Genomic DNA, 19,707 nt, shown 5'->3' on the forward strand with positions numbered 1-19,707 from the left:
TGGAATTCACTATGTAGTCTCAGGGTGGCCTCTAACTCACGGCGATCCTCTTACCTCTGCCTCTGGAGTGCTGGGATTGAAGGCATGCGCCACCACGCCCGGATGACTTTTTTTTTTTTTAATTAAGCTTAGATTATCATCTTAGTTCCTGAATAATAATTGGAGTTAAAATAGTTATTTCAGGGCTGGAGAGATGGCTTAATGGTTAAGGCACTTGCTGTGAAGCCTAAGAGTGCATGTTTGAATCTCCAGGTCCCATGTAGTCAGATGCACAGTGACGCAAGTGTGCAATGTCATACATGCGCACAAGGGTACACACACATCTGGAGTTCATTTACAGCATCTGAAAGGCCTTGGCACGCCTGTGTTCCCTCTTTCCCTCCCTCTCCCTTTCCCTCAAAACAAAAAAAATATTTCAAGAACTAGGGAGATGACTCAGTGGTTACAAATATTTGCTGCGTAAGCATGTGGGCCTGAGACTGCTGAGTTCAAGTCTCCAGCACCTACATAAACAGCTGGGTATGGTCACACACCCAGTCCTGCTAGGGTGGAACGGGGTGGGCTGGATAACAGTGAATGGATAATTGCTGGGTTTGCTAATGGGGTTAACAGAGGAAATAGCTGCTCAGGTTCAGTGAGATACTATCTCAAGAAAGCAGGTAGATGAGTGAAAGAAAAGAGAACACTTGACATTCTCTTCTGGCCACCCTATCGGTGTGCACAGGGGTGTGTCTGCATATAGACATGCATATACTTCACACAAATCACATCACACATAGTACACACACACATTTCATGCTATAGAATATTGCTCAAGTCTACAACTCTGTCTGACATGTGGTAGATATATTCACAAGTGCCTTGACTGCAATGGTGTTTTTGAATTTGAGCCTACAGCTACTGGCTATTGGGGAAGTTACTCAGTTTCTCAGAACTCTTTTTTTTTTTTTTGTCCTCTGTAAAACAGGAATGACACAAGTTACTACAATGATATGTAAAATGCTATCAAAAGTAGTAGTTGCTAATTCAATTTTTTGGGTAAAATGTCATTCTGAAGTAATATTTAAGTAATAGATTGTTAATGTGCTCCTTTGTTTGTAAAAATACATCTTAGAAAAGGGCTAAACCACTACAACAGTCACCTGAGAAATGCAGTGGAAATTAAAGTTCATTTTCTCAATCCAGTAATAGACTGACTCTTCTAGGGATTCCAGAACGGAAGGGACTGTTTCTCATCTCATCCATGTTCTCCAGTTTTGCTTGCCTTCCACCACCTGTGGCACTGCCTTTGCTGGGGATGGCAGGATTCCTATGCTCAGGCTGCAGCCACAGAGTGCAGACGTGCCCGGGGAGATAGAGGTACTGGGGGAGGTAGAGCAGTACCTTTCACTCTTGCTGCACTGGGGAAGATTAGGGCATATGGTCACATCTAATTGAACATGAGGCCAGGCAGCTGGAGTGAAGCCACAGTCTACCACCACAGAGGCAAGATGTCTTAACCATGAAGTCACAGTCTGTGTATAACCCTAGTAGCCTGTCATCTTCTTTGTGGCCTGTGATTTTGTTCCTCAGATTGCAAGGGCAAGTCATTTGAATATCACTTTTGGAATTCATGGCAATGCATCAAGGCCAGATGTTTAAGAAATACAGTTGCACAATGTACTTTAACTATTAGGTTAAAAAGCCCTTAATTTTGGAATGAAGTTCAACATTTCTGTCAGTAAGAAGACTTAGTTGTTAGAAATTGGTCATTATATTCTCTTTTTAGTTTTGGTTTTATGTTTGCTTTATTATGACTTAACACATAAATTTATAATTTAACATTATATAAATGCTATAATTTGGGTTATCCTTAGATATTTGATATAAATTTTTCTGGCCTATAAAATCATTCTGACTATAATAGTAGAAGGAACAATTTAGGAGTACTCTTAAATATAATGTAAGCTAGAAGATCAGTCCAGATGGGAAAGTTTCTCATAGGGGGTCTTCATTTAAATTTCTGTTATGTAGTCTTAGCTTTACCCTGCCATGCACTCACTGAGTATGGCATTCATTTGTGGTTAAGCCTGTATTGGGGAGGTATGGAAATGCCTTATTAATAGAACCTTGATCTCAAAAACAAGGAATATAGTCTATAGTCAAATTTGTCAATAATTTGAGGAAAACATATCTTAAAGTATATCATACTATCTTAGAAGAAATAAAGCAAAATTTGTAAACTATGAGCATTTGCATAGACATGTACTTGTGAGGTAAAACAAAGATTAGTTAAAACTATGCCTTGTTCCTTTTCATGCCAGGAGTGTTCCTAGAGTTCACTGTGAGTTACTAGGCTTACATATACCCAGTGTAGCAGTATGTGTGACAGATATTTGAAAAGAAACTCTGGCATTCATATTTAAATTATGGCTTTATTGCTTATGTTGGTTAACTGTTATATAGTTAATTGTCATTGTCGTAGTCATGGGTCTTAGTATGGAACACTGGTGAAATTAATGTGTTACGGCTTTTATTAGTTATTTTGCCATTAACTGAATCCTAAAGTAATAATAGTGATTATTTCTAGGTAATAGTACTGTTTATTGCTTGTAATTCTATAGGCAATATTTCTCTCTACTTCTGAGTTTTTCCATTTTCTGCCAGTGAACACGAATATTCAGTCCACCCCTACCTTAGACAATAGCCAACTTTTATTGAACATTATGCCCTGGCTAGGCACTGTTAATGTTACAGATCTCTTTTTTTGCTTTTTAAAATTTAATTTATTTAACTCAACTTGGTTACATAAAGGCATTTAAACATTTATTTAAGTGCATGTGTGTGTATGTTGAAGGGGGCATGCCAGGGCTTCTTGCCGCCCTTTTGCCACTTTTTGCATCTGGCTTATGTAGATGGTTTAGGGATTAAACCTGGATCACAGGCTTTGCAAGCAAACATATTTAACCACTAAGCCAACTTCCCAGCCCATAAGACCATTATTTATTTATTTATTTATTTACTTATATTTTTCCGAGGTAGGGTCTCACTCTGATCCAGGCTGACCTGGAATTAACTCTGTAGTCTCAGGGTGGCCTTGAACTCACGGCGATCCTCCTACCTCTGCCTCCCGAGTAAGACCATTTTTTAAAAAAATCATAGGCCATTTTCATACAGGTATGTACTGTGCCTTGAACATACTCCCCCATTCCTTACTACCCCCTCCTTTCTTACTTTCTCCCTCCCATTAGTAACCTTTGTTCTTTTACACAATTTTGTTAATTATTTTCATGTCATCTGTAAATGATTTTTTTTTTTTTTGAGGCAGAGTGTCACTCTAGCCCAGGTTGGCCTGGCATCCACTCTGTAGTACCAGGCTACCCTTGAATTTACAGTGCTTTGGTTGTCCTATTTCTTCCTACCTTCCCACCTCTACTGGGATTAAAGATATGTGCCACACCAGGCCCTGTTTGTTTGTTTGTTTGTTTGTTTGTTTGTTTGTTTTGAGATCTTCAATCCCAGTCAGATACATAGCTAACAGAGATTTTCCCCCATTCAGTAGACTCTTCTCTTGGTTGTTTCCTTTGCTATGCAGAAGCTTTTTAACTCCTGAAATCCCATTTGACAATTGTTGGTATTATTTCCTGAGCAGCTAGAGTCCTATTCAGAAAGTCCCTGCCTATGCTGATATCTTGTAATGTTTTTCCTAGTTTATCCTATGTCAGATTCAGAGTTTCTCTTACATTTAGGTGGTTGATCCATTTTCAGTTAGATACCTAGTTTCATATTTCTATATTTAGATATCCAGTTTTTCTAGCATTATTTATTGAAGAGGCTGTCTTTTATCCAGTGTACATTTTTGGTACCTGTGTTGTTTTGATTAAGGTATCCCCATAAACTTAAGTGTTTTGAATACTAGGCTCCAGTTGATAGAGATTTGGGAATTAATATTTCCTGGAGGCGGTGTGTTGTTGGGGTCAGGTTTATGAGTTTTATAGCCACCTCTCCCTTGCCAGTGTTTGGCATACTCTCCTGTTGCTATTGTCCACCTTATGTTGGTCAGGGGGTAGTGTCCACCCTCTCTGCTCATGCATCGTTTTCCCTGCCATAATTGAGCTTCCCCTTAAGTCTATAATAAACCTTTTTTTCTCACAAGCTGCTCTTAGTTGGGTGATTTCTACCAGCAATGCGAACTTGACTGCAACAGTACCTTTGTCAAAAATCAGCTGACGGGCATGGTGGTGCATGCCTTTAATCCCAGCACTCAGGAAGCAGAGGTAGAAGGATTGCCATGAACTCAAGGCCACCCCAAGACTATACAATGAATTCCAGGTCAGCCTGAGCTAGAGTGAGACCTAAAAAAAAAAAAAAAAAAAAAAAAAAAGGTGGCTAAGGGCTGGAGATTTGGATTAGTGGTTAAAGCACTTGCCTGCAAAGCCAAAGGACCCAGGTTCAACTTTCCAGGACCCACGTAAACCAGATGCACAAGGGGGTGCACACATCTGGAATTCATTTGCAGTGGCTAGAGGCTCTGGCACACCCATTCTCTCTTTCTCTCTCTCTCTCTACAGCTGCCTATTTTTGTATGTCTCTTTCTCAAATAAATAAAAATAAAATATTTTTACAAATCAGGTGGTCATTCGGGCATGGTGGCACACACCTTTAATCCTAGCACTTGGGAAGCAGAGAAAGGAGGATCACCATGAGTTCAAGGCCACCCTGAGACTACATAGTGAATTCCAGGTCAGCCTGGGCTAGAGTGAGACCCTACCTCGGGGTTGGGGGGGAAATCAGGTGGTCATAGTTACATGAGTTTAAGCCGATTTTGATTATTTTTTCTACCTACTGATTTTGTTTGGCTTTTTTTTTTTTTCCAAGGCTCTAAGCCAGCCCCTTTTGCATGAACACAGAGCCATCTGATGATACTTGACCATCAAATGGGACATGAGAAAGTGACTATGAGGAAATTGCAGTTGGGGAAGGGATTAATTTCTTCAAGTGCAGTTCTTCCTGTGCAGTTTTATGAGTGTTCTATTGTTTAAATAGTATATGCTTATTCTATATACACATGTACTGCTGGTACATCTCAGAACTGATATACTTGTTTCAGGGCTTTTGGAGGCTGGGTCAGTGACATCTTTTTGAGCTTTTCCCCTTTCCATCTTTGGCAACAACCACATGACACTATTTCCTGGCCCATAGATATCCTATGCCCTTCAGTGCTATGGTTTGGATAGATAGATCTCCTAGAAGCCCATGTGCTGGAAACTTGGTCCCCAAATTCATATGTCAATGACATCTGGAGATGGTGCCTTTGGGAGATAATCAAGATTAGACATCTCATGAGGGTCAGGCCCCCATGATGGTATAAGAGGCTTTGGAAGAAGAGAAAGAGACCAGAGTTGGGCTTGCTTGCTTGATCTTGCCATGCAATGGCCTATACCATGTCATGATGCTGGTGCCAAGCTCTTGGATTTGCCCCTCCACAGCTGTGAACCAAATAAATAAAGTTCTATTTATTTTGTTATCTTTTTGTTTTGTTTTGTTTTTCAAGGTAGGGTCTTGTTCTAGCCCAGGCTGACCTGGAATTCACTGTATATTCTCAGGGTAGCCTTGAACTCATGGCAGTTCTTCAGCCTCTGCCTCCCAAGTTCTGGGATTAAAGTCATATGCTACCATGTCTGACTCATAAAGTTTTATTTTTTATAAACTAAAAAAAAAAAAATTCTGCATGAGGTCTTTTGGAGGATGTTCCAGATCTAAATCATAGTAACATATATTGCTTTACAATCATTAAAAAAAAATTTAAAGTAGTAATCATAAGTCTAGAAAGATGGCTTAGCAGTTAAAACCACTTGCTTGCAAAGCCTGCTGGCATTCATTTGCAGTGGCAAGGAGTCCTGGTGTGTGTGCATACACATATGCAAATAAATAACTGTAATTTTAAAAATAGCAATAATAAGCCATATAACTATTTCTACCAGATACATTTAAAAAATTGTGCTTTCTAGCCATAGGCTTATGAAATGTTGCTCTTAAGACTACATTCATGGAGCTCTTTTTTATTATAAGATGCATCTTGAGGAATCTCTTTAGAATGCTGGGTGAAGAAGTACATGAGATTCTTTTCCTTTGACCCCCCCCCCTTTCAGGAGCATATTGAAATAAAAATTGTACTTTTAGAGATACCACTGTTTATCCTCCCAGCCTTATAGCTCTGTGTTGTCCTTTCTACCCCTTTCCCTCATGCACAGATGAAGTTAATACCTGTGATTGCATTTAATTTAGAAATAGAAGGAAGGAAGGTTAAAAAGTGAGATTTTGCAGGCATTTGGAGATAACCATGGATGTCAGTGGTTTCATCCCAACTAGGAGTAGGTGGTACTTGCTATTCTCCAATTTGCTTTCTTTTAGCATTTGATTGTTATATAACTTCATGGTACAGAATACCAAATAGGAAATAAGAAATATGAGGGAAAAACTGATGACCAGATAGTTGTTATGACCATGTGATTTAGAGTTGCAGTTGATGTAGAAGTTAAAATTCAAATTGCATAGTGAAATGTGAATGACATTAATTTTTAAAATTTTTATTGGCAAAGGGAAAGAGAAAGAGAGAAATGGGCACATTAGGGCCTTTAGCCACTGCAAACTCCAGATGGATGCATCACTTTGTGCATCTGGCTTTACATGGGTACTAGGGAATCGAGTCTGGGTTGTTAGGAGCCAGCTCTCCAGTCCAGATGACATTAATTTAAAAGGGTTACTTAGCCGGGCGTGGTGGCACATGCCTTTAATCCCAGCACTCGGGAGGCAGAGGTAGGAGGATCACCTTGAGTTCAAGGCCACCCTGATACTCCATAGTGAATTCCAGGTCAGCCTGGGCTACAGTGAGACCCTACCTCGAAAAACCAAAAAACAAACAAACAAAATAAAAGGGATACTTAGCCTACTTCAGTGTTTCTCAGCTGAAGTACCCATTTAAAATGTTTGATTACATGTGTTCTCTCTTTGTCTCTGTCCTCCCTCTCTGCTTGCAAACAAATAAAATATTTTTTTAAAAGAAAGAAGCAGAGTAGACAACATTTAATTAGTTGTGATTGGCTTACCTTGAATAAACTTTGTAATTGTTTCTTTTCTGTTTATAGTGCATGACTTGGAAATCTATGTGTTTATGTTTATAAAACTTGGTACCATCTGTTGTCTTTCCAATTCAGAGGTTACTTAAGACTCTACTCCTAGCAATGACTTCCCTATAGAAGTCTCAGTAGCCTTACAGAGGGCAAGAAGTGGTCACTTGGTGCTTTTGAGTCACTCTCACTTGAACAAGATACAAGGAAGCCTTTAGATCACATTGTGTTCTGGGGGTGGACTAAAGTGGGCAGTTGACTGCAGAAGCGTGAGGTGGAAGACAGCAGGCAGTGGGGAAGTGTGGGAATGTGCCGCGATGCTCCTTTTGTCCTCAGACCTCCACTGCTGAGACTCCATCCCTGGCCTGCTCATGAAACAGCAGAAATTTCAGCATGGGCTCAGCTGAGACAGTAGGTACTCTTAGGAAAGGAAGGTTCCTGAGGAAATATATTGTCCATTGTGGAAGACTGGCTTTGTTTTGAGTCAAGAATTTGTGTGTTGTACATACATTATAAAGGGTGCTTTCTAACCCTTCTGGTTTTTTTTTAATTTTTTAAAAATTTTTATTTATTTATTTGAGAGTGACAGAGAAAGAGGCAGAGAGAGAGAGAGAGAATGGGCACGCCAGGGCTTCCAGCCACTGCAAACGAACTCCAGACACGTGCGCCCCCTTGTGCATCTTGCTAACGTGGGTCCTGGAGAATCGAGCCTCGAACCAGGGTCCTTAGGCATCACGGGCAAGCGCTTAACCACTAAGCCATCTCTCTAGCCCCAACCCTTGTTTTCTCTCATGACTTAGCCAAGATTCGGTTCCATGGAGTTCATATACTTGTCCAGAAAGTTGCTTTAAAAAAATACTTTCTTTATTTGAGAGAGAGAGAGAGAAAACAAGTTAGATAGAGAGATAGGGAGAGAGAATGGGCATGCCAGGGCCTCTAGCCCCTGCCAGACTAATTGCAGACACATGTACTGCCTTGTGCATCTGGCTTTATGTGTGTACTAGGGAAATGAACCCCACTCCTTAGGCTTTGCAGAGTAGTGCCTTAACCACTGAACTATCCCTCCAGCCCCAGAAAGTTTTGAGTAGAATTCCTAGCACTGAAATCTTTCTTAGTAATTGTTATTAAAATATGCATGAGTGTGCTTGTACTGGAGCCTTGCCATGGTGCCTGGAGGTTGGAAACAGTATTCAAATGCAGGAGAGGAGAAGGAAGAGCCGCAGCCACTTCCTCCTGGCTAGATGGTCAGGTTGGGTCAGGTTGGGGGCAGACAGTAGCTGCGCTCTGCTTCTGGAGTGCTGCTTGTCCTATCTGCTGAGAAGACGAGGCAATGAGTGCATACTCTAATTCATACATGAGTGTAGGAATGCATACTCTCCGCCCCTCACTCACTGCCTGTGGGTCTGCTCAAATATTACGTGGCTGGAGAGGCCTTTTGTCACCCAAGTATGTGAAACTGTACCCTGTTCTTGCTACTGTTTTTCTTTGTGTTTCTCCAAAGCTCTGTTCACCTTCTGACATGTTATCTCTTTTTTTGTGTGAGCTCTTGAAGAGTGGGCTATCTCTGTCTTGTGTACTCTGGGTGGGCTCCAGCTTGTAGCCATTGGCCAAGGGCTAGACCAAGGCAGAACTAAGAGCCTAGGCAGACCTGGCCCGGCTGGGCAGTGACTGTATGTGTGTGTGTAGACAAGTTGATGAACACAGTGCAAATACAGTGTGTCCCCTTGTGCAAGATGTAGACAGTCATGAATATACCTCATTCATTACTGCTTAGGGTAGCTTCTAAGAGATGGGACTTGTTATGGTTATAGAATAATGTGGATTGTTTAACTTTAGTTAGGGACAAATGGGGTGTGGTAATAAGGTTTTTTATTTTATATATTAGAGAGAGATAATGATAATGGGCACACCAGGTCCTCTAGCCACTGAAATTGAACTCCAGAGGCATGTGCCCCTTGTACATCTGGCTTACGTGGGTCCTGGAGAGTCAAACCTGGATCCTTTGGCTTTGGAGGCAAACACCTTAACTGCTAAGCCATCTCTCCAGCCTGTTTTTCTTTTTTACAAAATAAGAGTTTTTTTTTTTAAGATCCTTTGAAGAGTTAAAGGGCCAACTGTCAACTCAGTTGGATTGTGTAATGTGAAGCCAAGGGAAGGAAAGGTTGGCTCATTTGGCTTGGCTGGCCAAATTTAAGGCTTGCAGTATCCACTATAGAGTATCTCCACTGGTACTTTCTTTCTCCCATGGAGCTTCATGCAGCATAGCTTTTTCCAGCTTTCTGTCAGCTGGTCTACATGGAGGAGGTTTTCAGCTCAGCTCCAGCAGGATTTCTCAGTGACCTTGCAGCCCAAGTATGTGAAGTCTTTAGCAGTAGGGTCTTACCATCTATTTCTGGTGGGAAATCAAGGGCCTTGGCAATGGCCTGTACATCAGTGACCTCCCTGGCCATCAGCTCACTGGAAGTTATCCCATCCCTGGCACTGAAAATTGTCTAGTAACAATCTATGGCTTCTGAGTGTTCCATTGTCCATAAACGTAGGTTTCTATATGATTTATCTATATCCTCTTGGACTTTGATTAGCCCTCCCTCTATCTTTCCTTTACTCAGTCTCTTCCCCTGACCTCACTTAGGCCTTTTCACCCCCATTAATCTGTTCTTCTACTTCCTTATATACAATACTATCTTATTACTTCCCCTCCTCCTTTCTATTCCCTTTATATCCCCTTTCTAGCTTTCTGGCCTCTGCTACTGAATTTTTTCCCTCCCTCCCTCCCTCCCTTCCTTCCTCTCTATCCCTCCCTCCTTCCTTTCCTCCCCTTTTCCATTCTCTTTTGTTCTTTTTTTTTTAATTTTAAGAATATTTATTTGAGAGAGAGAAATTGGTAGGAGGAGAGAGAGAGAGAATGGGCACACTGGGGCTTATAGGCACTGCAAACAAACTCCAGATGCCTGCACCCCCTTGTGCATCTGTTTTACATGTGTCCTAGGGAATCAAATATGAGTCCTTTGGCTTTGCAAGCAAGCACCTTAACTGCTAAGCCATCTCTCCATCCTTCTTTTGTTCTTTTTTCCTTTCTCTTTTCTTCCTTTCATCATCTGTCAAAACATTGAAGAGCTCAATACTATGCATATTTTATGGTGGTAGCAACTTCCCCTGTGAGATCATAAATACATCAGTCACTTCATGTCCAGAGGATAGTATTCTATAGTACTCCTCCCCACCGTCTGGCTCTTACATTTGTTTGTTTGTTTGTTTAATATTTTTTATTCTTTGGTTTTTTTTCAAGTAGGGTTTCGCTCTGGCCCAGGCTAACCTGGAATTCACTGTGTAGTCATAGGGTAGCCTTGAACTTAGGACAATCCTCCTACCTCTGCCTCCCAAGTGCTGGGATTAAAGGTGTGCACCACCATGCTCATCTTCTTACATTCTTTCTGCCCGCTCTTCCACAGTGTTCCCTGAGCCTCGGACAGCATGAAGACGTTGTCTCATTTAGTGCTGATTTCTCTATGGCCTCTTATTTTCAGCACTTTGATAAATTTTGAGTCTTACTATGTGCTGCCATCTCCAAAGAGAAGCTGCTCTGGCTGGTGGTAAGAACCACACTAATATACCTCCTTCACAATGTTCCCTGAGCTGTGGTATGTGTGATAGGTCTGCATTCAATTATTAGTACTTTCTCATCGCTTTGACAAGTCTTGGGTCTCCCCAGTTGTCACTAACATCTGCAAAAATAATATTCTGAATCCAAAAGTGAGGACATGACTAATCTATGCATATAAGCATAAATGTTTACAAGGCAATTTGATGGACAGTGTATCCATTTAGTCAAGGAGCAGTGGAAGCTTCCCTGCTTAGGGCCTTCTTCCTCCTTCCTGGTTCCTTTCTAGCTTCCTGGACTGTACTACTGACAAACTCTGTCTTACATACAGAACTAGAACTTCCAAAAAAAAAAAAAAAAAAAAAAAAAGCTAGGGTCCATCCACATAGGACAGAACATAAAACAAAGACAAACAAACAAAAATACTCAGAAGCTGGGAGTGGTGGTTCATGCCTAATCCCAGCACTTAGAGGCAGAGGTAGGAGTATTGCTGCAAGTTCAAGGCCTCCCTGAGACTACATAGTGAATTCCAGGTCAGCCTGAGCTAGAGCGAGACCCTCCCTTGAAAAACAAACAAAAAATAAACAAACAACAACTACTAAAAAAATGGTGCTAGAAGTTTGATTGAATCTGTATTGCTTTTGGTAGGGTGGTCATTTTCATGCTCTTAATTTTTTTAGTCCACAAGCATGGATCAAGGTCTTTCCATCATTTGGTCTCTTCCTCAATTTTTTTCTTGAGTATTTTATTTAAAGTTTTCATTATAAAGGTCTTTCACTGGGTTAGGGATAGTCCAAGTAACTTACTTTTTGGTGACTATTGTTACTGTTTCTTTGCTTTCTTTTTCAGTATGGTTGTCGTTGACATATAAAAAGTCTACTAACTTTTTAAAATAATAATTTATTTGAGAGAGAGAGAGAAAGAAGGAGGGAGGGAGGGAGAGGGAATATGAATGAGTATAGGCATACCAGGGCCTCCAGCCACTGTAAACTAACTCTAGATGCATCTGCCATTTTGTGCATCTGGCTTTATGTGGATTTTGGGGAATCAAACCCTGGCTCTCAGGCTTTGCAAATAAGCACCCTTAGCAGCTAAGGCATCTCTCCAGACCCACCCCCCTTTAAAAAAGTATTATACTGCTGGGTGTGGTGGTGCATGCTTTTATTTACTTATTTGACAGAAAGGGTGGGGGAGAGGAAAAGAGGAGGACAGAATGGGCACACCAGGGCCTCCAGCCACTGCAAACAAACTCTAGATACAGATATATGTGCCCCTTGTGCATCTGACTAATGTAGGTCCTGGAGAATCGAACCTGGGTCCTTTGGCTTTGTAGGCAAACACCTTAACCACTAAGCCATCCCTCCAGCCCGTTTGTTTCATTGTTACTGTGTTTTGTTTGGAATATGATACTACTTGATATATTTTACAGCAAATCAGGTATAGATGAAATCAAAAATTCTGGAAAGGAATAATAAACTGGCAGGCCATCTTTGACCTTAGGATGTATTTTGACTTGTATTTATTTTTCTTCCCTCGTCTACTCTCCTCTCCCTCACTTTCTCATGTGAACTGATTACTAGTACTTAAGTTCAGAGGTTTCCTTTCCTTTTGCTTATGTGTGTAGCGTGTGCACATGCATGTGCCTATTTAGCAGGGTGTGCTTGCCAGTAGTGAGTGAAATGACACATCAGGTGTCATGCTCATCATCTTTTTACCTATTTTTGTTTTCAATGAAAGAGACTGTATTGGCGTGCTGGGGCCTCCAGCCACTACAGTCACACTCCAGACATGTACACCTCCTTGTGTACATGCACGACCTTGCACACGTGTCACCTTGTGTATCTGTCATACACGGGATCTGGGGAGTCAAAACACGGGTCAGTAGGCTTCTCAGGCAAGCACCTTAACCGCTAAGCCATCTTTCCAGACCTTCACCTATTATTTTTTCTTCTTTGCCTATTTTTATTTGAGCCAGAGTCCATTATGAATCTCAGAGCTTGCTAGGATTCCTCCCCCCCCCCCCCCCACACACACAGAGCAGTAATGATTCTTGGGTCTCTGCTCCCCTACAGGCCTGGGGTTATACATATATGTGGCAACACCCAGCTGCTTATGTAGATGTTGGTGATCAGACTCTCTCAGGCCTCCTTTGACCCTCAGGCTTTCATAGGAAGTGTTGTTAACCGCCTGTCCAAGTTAGGAGACTTTCCACAAAACAGCCATAGTTTTAGCTCCCTGGTCTGACTTCACCCCAGGCTTGTGTGTGTCCTTGTGCTCACCCTACTACCCCCATCTTTTCTGGCCTACACCCAGCTAGTTTCTGTAAGTTTGTTTTTAGTTTTACTTTGGTTGTGATTTGTTGAGCAATCTCTTCTTAGAGTAGAGTTGGAATCATGTAATCACATGGAGGTGTTTTGTGTCAAGTGCTACATTTGGCTGAGAATGAGTAGGGTTAGGACAGAGTACCTGAAGAGGCCAGTGAAGAAGAAAGGTGGGCACTTGTGATAAGTTGGGTCAAGGCCCTTTCTAGCTGTCCTTGTGAGCAGGCCAAGGTCGGGGTGTATAAGATGCTTCCCTGTCTGCTTTATCATGGTTCACCTTATTCTTTTCTCTGAACTGGCCTTGATGATTCTCACCATGTGAATACAGTGCCTTCCATAGGAGCTTGCAGTAAAAATTCAGTACCACATCTGTATAGGACTTTGTTCATTAGAAGATAGATCTGCATATATTCACTTCACATAATGCTGCCACGTCTTTTTAAAAAAATTTTTTTAACATTTTTTTTTGTTCATTTTTATTTATTTATTTGAGAGTGACAGAGAGAGAGAGAGAGAGTAAGAGGCAGAGAAAGAGAGAGAATGGGCGCGCCAGGGCTTCCAGCCACTGCAAACGAACTCCAGATGCATATGCCCCCTTATGCATCTGGCTAATGTGGGTCCTGGGGAATCCAGCCTTGAACCGGGGTCCTTAGGCTTCACAGGCAAGCGCTTAACCGCTAAGCCACCTCTCCAGCCCTAAAAATTTTTTTTAATTTATTTTTATTTGAGATGGGCAGGGGAGAGAGACACACAGAATGGGCATGCCAGGGCCTCTAACCACTACAGACAAACTCCAGACACATGTGCTGCCTTGTGCATCTGGCTTACATGAGATCTGGAGAATCATACTGGGTCCTTAGGCTTCATAGGCAAGTGCCTTAACCACCAAGACGTCTTTCCAGCCCGACACTTCTTTCTTTATTTATTTTTGAACTGGTACACACTGTTCACACCTGTATTTCAAGTTTGGAAATGCATATTTGCAAGCAGCAATACAAAAGTATTCATGGAGAATGCATAATCTCTGAAAATTATGAAAACATCCCTGCTACCAATACATTTCTAAATACAGAACTGACTGACATATTTGTTACTTCTGTGTAGCGAGAGAAGTTCATTTTCAAAACAGATAAAATTCAGCCTTTAGGTGTGAATGGTATGAATGACAGTCTTTTTTTTTTTTTTTAATTTCTTAGTCATTTGGGATCCTTAAGCATGCAAAAGCTTTAGACAGGAGAGTCCACAGAGGGACCATGGTTGTATTATGGCTTCCAGTTAGGCTAGAGCTGGGAATGCCTCTGGGTTATCCATATCAGGAGCTGAAGCACTTGACTTATCAGTCCTGCTGCCACGATTTGGACGTCCACTACGGCCACGTCCACCTCATCCTCCTCTGCCATCCCGTCCAGGGCACCCTAGGTCTCCAAAGTTGATCTCCAGCTGAGACGTTATATCATTTGCTGGCTTCCAGAAATGATGGTCCATAACTGAATCTTCAGCATGAGCCTCTGCACTTTTTGATATATGAAGAACAAATCCCTTCTTCCATTGCCCATCAGCACCTTCATTTGCTTTCCGGATATTAAACTCTACTTTTGCTCGGTCTTTATTTTGAATAGCCTTCTACTCATCCAAAGTCATCTCTTTTGGACCCTCTTCCTTAACCTCTTCAACTTCGTTCTCCATGTTTTCAGTGTTGGCTACTGGATGTTCTTCACCTTCACGTGTTTCCTCAGTCACATTTGATTGATCCAAATCAGTGAATTCAAATTTGACAGTTCCCAAGTTGTGAGATCCACTACCTCCATGCTTGTCCTCATGCTTCAGGCCAGATCTATCACTTCCACTATACCTATCAAATTCACGTTTGCCATGAGAACCAAATCCATATCCATCTCCACGGCCCATTCCATGTCCACGGCCTCCTCGACCCCTTCCAAGACCACCATAGTCTCAGATAGGCCGGTCAATTATCGTTCTATCAAAATTCACCTCCTTCACCCTTTTTTTCAAGTGGCTTTTCAAATCTCCTTTCATGAGGTAGTTACCTCTCTGGTTTTCTATCAGTTATTTTTCCTTCACCCTGAATTTGTTGATCAGGTCTTCTTCCAACTTGTCTTATTCCTTCTTTCTTCAGCACCACGGGCACCTGTGTCTCCTCCTCCTTGTCAGCCACGCTGACATTGGGAGCCAGTGGGTTCTTGCGATCCTTCTGCAACTCTTTCCGCAGCTGCTTGCTGGTGGCATTGGAGTGGGTCTGGGATGGGCTTGAGCCGCGCTCTTGGCCCCTGAGCCCCCAACACCACCCCTGCTGGTTTCTTTTTTCTTGTTCTCTGCTGCCTTCAGTACCTCGAAGGGGTCCAATTCGTCATCAAATAACTGGTCGAATCGATTTGTGACCACACAGCTGAAGCCTTCCTGTAGGTGCCCAGGCATGGTTGGCAGCTCGGCGGTGCGTTCCTCCCCACTTCTTTATTTTTATCACGTGGAATCTACATTTTAAAAATACTTTCCCTTTTTAGAGTGTGTGGGTACACAAGGGCCTCCTGCCACTGCAAATGAACTTCAGACACATGAACCCCTTCATGCATCTTGCTTTATGAGGATACTGGGGAATTGAACCCACCTGTCAGGCTTTGCAAGCAAATGTCGGTAACTGCTTAGCCATCTCTCCAGCTCCTAAGATCTAGATTTTTAAGAAAGCGTACATATGCCATGAAAGTAAAAGTGGTACTCTCTGAGGAAGGAAAGGAAGCAGCAGGATAGAGGGAGACAGGGTAATGAGGGGGACTATGAGCTGAGTACAGTGAAAATGTCATACTGAAACACATCATTTGGTGTACTAACGAAAATGTAACTAATATAAAAGAAGTGACAGGGGGCTGGAGAGATGGCTCAGTGGTAAAAGTGCATGCCGTAGAAACATGAGGACCTGTTAGGAGCCCAGAACCCATGTAAGCTACTGTGTGTATGCAATCCCAATGCTTCTAAGGGGGGCAAAGTCAGGAAAAGCCCCACAAGCTCACGGGCCAGCTAGCCCTGCATATGCAGTGGTGAACAGCAAGAGACCCTCTCTTAAACAAAGTAGAAGGCAAGAACTGACATCCAAGATTGTCCCCTGACCTCCATAATGTTCAGTATGGTATGTGGACTGTGGCATATGCATGTATGCACACCATACACACACATTAAGATAGAAATTATTCAAACTAGGGAATGTCCATTTGCAAAATTCTTTGAGTTCCATTACTTGACTTAACCATTCTAAAGAAGCCGTAAATTACTAGCAACAGCTTTGATTAACTTTACCAACCTCAATTCTTAATAGCTTTGAAATGAGCTACGTTTCTCTGACAGGTGTTTAGATTTCTGAATTGGAAGCTAACCTAGCAAGGCTCATTCATGTAGTTCTCATTTTTTATCATTACAGGTCCAGTTTAATGCCCACAAAAATTTGATTTTATGAAGTCTTTTAAAATACAAATTACCTGCCTTTTGGACTTAACTGGCTAAAAATTGGCAAAGCCAAGACAAAGCTAATTAGGAGAGACCTGATAGGAGTATGTAGAATAACCATATGTCCTCAGAACTCGGGACAACCCAGTGGATGCTAGTGGTCTTGGTCTAATTATTAACAGATGTTTGCTTTGAACAGTAAATTAGCTGAAAATGTTACCTGTAGGCATATAAAAATGTTAATTTAAATCTTAAAAAGTATGACTGGCTGTTGAAACTACCAGCAGTTATGATACCTTAACATTTCCTTTAAACCATTTTTTAGAACAGCAAAAAAAAAAAAAAAAAAAAAAAAAAGATTCTCTGTAATTAAGCACTCCTTAATCAAAATGAGAAATTGTCCATCTGGAGAAGCTACTGGTGTGGCTGAACTGTGTATATTTAGTAAGGGTCAGCAACTTAACCAGCTAACAGGAGGAACAACGACCTAATCCTAATGTTGGCATTTGCTAATGAAGACCCAGGAGGGTATTTGTTAAAGAACATTAGATGTGGTCAGTTGATGGCTATTCCCAGCTAGACTAGAAGTTCTTGGGAATATCATAGACTTGAAATTAGCCCCTCTCAGGTTTACTATAGATCAACACAGGGTTTGAGATATCTTAAAGAAATGGTTTTGCTAGAGCATATGTTATGTAGATGTGCTTTTTTAAACAAAAAACAGGACCATTTGGGCACTGGAATTTGAATTATCATTGTTGCTATATATATCTTAGAAAGATTTCTTTAATTAGTTTTTTAAAAATTGTGTGTGTGTGTGTGTGTGTGTGTGTGTGTGTGTGTGTGTATGTATGTGGGGTGGGGTCGTGTGCTACTGCACATGTGGAGGTCGGACAACTTTGGGTGTTTGTCATCATCTACTTTATGTGAAACAAGGCTTCCCTTGTTTTTGCCACTGTGTGTTTCAGTCTAGCTCCCTGTGAGCTTCCAGATTCTCCTAACTCTGCCTCCCATTGCCATAAGCTTATTAGAATTACACGTACATGTGCATGTGGTATTTTGTGTCTGGCTTTGTGTGGGTGCTGGGTGGGGGGAGCCTTTAACTACTGAGCCATCTTCCTAGCCCCTAGTTGATTTTTTGTTAAATATTTTTATTTATTTGGAAGGGAGGGAGAGAGAGAGAGAGAAAGAGAGAGAGAGCGTGCGCGCACACGCAAGCAAAAGAGCAAATAGACATGCCAAGGCTTCTGGTCACTAGAAACGAATTCGAGAAGCATGCACCACTCTGTTCATCTGGCTTTACATGGGTCTTGGGGAAATGAACTCTGTACTGTCAGGCTTTACAACAGGCCTCTGAGCTATCTATCCAGTCCTCTTTTTTTGAGATAGGGTTTCACTGGGGTCCAGGCCCCAGTTAGTTTTTTTAAGGCAAGTATAACCTTATAATTATTAAATAACTGATTTGCATTGACTCATGTTTTCCTTTTCTTTAAAAGGTTATATGCAATACTGTTAAACTTTGCTTTATAGTATTCTAAAATGTCAAATTATAACTTATTGAAATATCATGTGATAATAGCATTCACTAAATTTAATACTAGTCAAAAAAAAGTCTTTTTGAGACAAGCTCTTACTATATAGCCCAGATTAGCTTCAAATTTGAAATTATCCTGCTTTAGGCTCCCAAGTGCTGGGATTACAGATATGCACCACAATGCCTGGCTCAAAATATTCTTGATAACAAGAAAGCCATCATGTATTTGTTAGTCCTGGAGTTATAAATGAACTACATGAATCTCATATTCTTAATTTTTATTTGATAGAAGAATTTGAAGGTTATTTTTTATTTTTATTTTTCCAAGGTAGTGTCTCACTCTGGTCCAGGCTGACCTGGAATTAACTCTGTAGTCTCAGGGTGGCCTTGAACTCACGGCAATCCTCCTACCTCTGCCTCCCGAGTACTGGGATTAAAGGCATGTGCCACCACGCCCAGCTAGAATTTGAGTTTTTTATATGCTAGAAACCGTTGTAGGAATGTGGTGTTAGCCTTTGGTGTTCCAAATATCGCTGTAGCTGACACTGCAGCTTCGGCCACCAGGAGTGGCAGAGTAGAAGAGCATCAAGGCAGAACTTCAGAGTGTGAGCAGCCAGTTTGAAGGTACTTTCATGGTCTTAGAATTCTTCTCTTTGAAGAACACTTTAGAATAGTACAGTCATTTTATTGAGAAAGCCTTCAAAACATCATAAATTCAAACTTATTTAGCCTCTTACAACTTACTAGTTGCATAAAAGTAATAAATGAGGTTAGAAAGATGGACCAGTGGGTAAGAGTGCTTCCTATATGAGCATGAGGGCTGAAGGGGACCTGAGACCACCCGAATTCAATTCCCCAGCACCCATATAAGACAGGTGCGTACTTAGAATTCTGCAGGAGCAAGGACCAGAGAATCACTGAGAGTTGTGAAACATCAACTTCTAGAATTAGTGAGAGGCACCATCTCAAGGAAATCAATGGAGGAACAATGGAGGACAGTCCATTCCTTTGGACTTTGTGGATTTATTCCTATTTTTGTTTGTTTGTTTGAGGGTAGGGTCTCATTCTAGCCCAGGCTGACCTGGAATTCACTCTGTAGTCCCAGGCTGGCCTATAATTGACAGCGATCTTCCTACCTCTGCTTCTCAAGTGCTGGTATTAAAGACATGTGCCACCATGCCTGGTGAGTTTTTTCCATTCAATTTTTTAATTTAAATATTTATTTATTAGAGAGAGAGAATGGATATGCCAGGGCCACCTAGCCACTGCAAATGAACTCCAGGCGCATGCACCACCTTGTACATCTGGCTTTACATGTTGTAGTGGGGAATTGAACTTGGGTATTTTGGCTTTGCTGGCAAGCACCTTCATTTCTCCAGTCCTTATTCCTTTTTATATTTCTTTATTACTAGAAATGTTTATGAAGAGAAGGAAAAATTAAGTGAATTGTCACCCCTCTTTTAGCCATATATCTCCAGTTTGTATTCTCAGAGTGTTGCTTTGTTGAGAGCCCAGGCTGGCTTGTTGCCCAGCAGGGTCAGAAGATCTGAGGTTCCCAGGCCAATAGATTGGCAGCACAAGCTGCCTAGCGGGCAGGGGGAAGAACAGTACCTGCTTCCTACTGGTCTCCCCTAATTTTAGAAAGCCAAGTTAATGATTGGGATGCTTATCTTAGAATGGGTGGGG

At 41.5% G+C, this 19,707-nt stretch overlaps 1 protein-coding gene and 1 pseudogene across 1 annotated transcript in view; one reads left to right on the forward strand and one right to left on the reverse strand.

Annotated features, from left to right (window-relative positions):
• Positions 1 to 19,707, forward strand: part of Chsy1 (chondroitin sulfate synthase 1) — a 95,976-nt gene that overhangs the window by 72,044 nt on the left and 4,225 nt on the right. The gene's annotated exons all lie outside the window — the stretch shown is intronic.
• Positions 14,307 to 15,467, reverse strand: LOC101612361 (annotated as a pseudogene).

The sequence above is a fragment of the Jaculus jaculus genome, chromosome 3 (genome assembly GCF_020740685.1).
Source record: "Jaculus jaculus isolate mJacJac1 chromosome 3, mJacJac1.mat.Y.cur, whole genome shotgun sequence".
NCBI lineage: Eukaryota > Metazoa > Chordata > Mammalia > Rodentia > Dipodidae > Jaculus > Jaculus jaculus.